Raw genomic sequence first — 1806 nt, forward strand, 5'->3', positions numbered from 1 at the left:
GTCAAATACGACTGAACAGCGAAGATGACAACGCACCGGCTTATAACATATTCTAAAATTTATAACAAAATTACTAAAATGTTTAATTTTACTATTATACTTTAATTCTTGAGTTTTGGAAATTTCAGTGAAACATAGGTTATAGATACTAGTATACTACTATCATAATAGTACCATTATTCTGTGCTTTTACCGTGCGTGAAACACAAATAAAATGAGGTAAAACAACGGTTATATCTTAAACCGTGGGTAAAACAGAATACCGTGGTAAAAATGATCAGCCCATATCAGTCATATCTAACTGATAAGTCGTTCTCGTTCATATTGACATAATATTATATTCCGATTGATAAATATTATATTATGATTTATGGCAACATGACTAATGAACCTTATGTACTAAGGCACTAAGCCTATACTACAATTATTACAATAATAGATTAATTGCTATCGAGTTTTCAGGTAAGAGCGAAAAAAAATTAATATTCGTACCTAATAGGTGCAGTGAACTAGTGACGCGCGAACGTGCAAAAATCGTAAAATAGCGAACTTCGTTAAGCTATAACTTCGAAACTAAGTCCGACCGCCAAATTCTGACTTCACCATCGTTCTCAGTATAGTTGACTACATAAGTCTAAAAAAAAAAAATTGCAAAAAAAAGGGTGTCCGGTAAAGTAACAAAATACCAAAATTTTTTTAGTTTTTTTTTCTATAAATATCAATAAAGTTTTATCTGTTGGGCCAAAAAGTGTAAAAATTTAATACAAAGCTCCTGATATATTGTTACAATATCAGTTGAAAAATATTAAAAATACATAGGCACAATTTTTTTTTATAAGCATTTAAAGATCGATTTTTTACAAAATGTATCAAATTTTAATTTGAATAATTATTTTGTAGTTAAAAATTTATAAAATGTCAACTTTTGTATCTAAGAATTGAAAATTTAGAAGAAGATTCCACGTAAGTAATTAATTCTATTACAAAAAAATCTAAAAAATACATTTACACAGTTTACTTTTATAGTCATTTTAAGTTCAAATTTGGACGAAATTACATATTGTATAACGCGTTATAAGTACCTAATGGATATTGTGATATGATTAATTTGGAATTTATTATAGGTACCTATTATATTTTTTTTTAATACCATATATAATATTATGTCTTATACCTATAGAGTATAGACTGATATACCGTCTCCGCTCAGAATCGTTTTTCTTATACAATGATATTATAACATTGAATTCAAATTTAATACCATCCATTATACAGTGACCCACTTGTAATCTACTGTACAGCAGAGCGACATCCACTTACCCACCTTTTTTTTTTTTACATTAGGGTGTGCCATGGCACACCCGGCACACCCTGTAGATCCGCCTATGGAGGAAGCTACAAAAGTTTCAGTGGGGGCCGTAGCCCCCATAGCCCCCATGCACACTACGCCCATGTATGTACAGTAAGACTTGCGAAGTCTCATAATCTCTTGGGTAACAAAAAATAAATAGTAGGTATTATAGACAATTTCGTAAAATTAAAGTAAATACTAAATAGTATGTATTTAGCAAAAACATTTGATTTTAATTTGGTTCGGTTTTCAAAAATATTTAGTTAAACAGAACATTTTGTTAATTGAAATTGGAAGTTCATTATATGGATATGGAAGTTTCACTGTATTTTTTTCCTAGAAATATGTAATTACAGTGGACACTTATTAAGAGGACGTGATACCCGTATGTGTTGTCTCAGTCTTACAAGTGCGTAACATACCAAATTCTACGCAAAGCAGAACACGTGTAGCTC

The sequence above is a fragment of the Acyrthosiphon pisum genome, chromosome A2, assembly GCF_005508785.2.
Source record: "Acyrthosiphon pisum isolate AL4f chromosome A2, pea_aphid_22Mar2018_4r6ur, whole genome shotgun sequence".
In the NCBI taxonomy this organism is placed as follows: Eukaryota; Metazoa; Arthropoda; class Insecta; order Hemiptera; family Aphididae; genus Acyrthosiphon; species Acyrthosiphon pisum.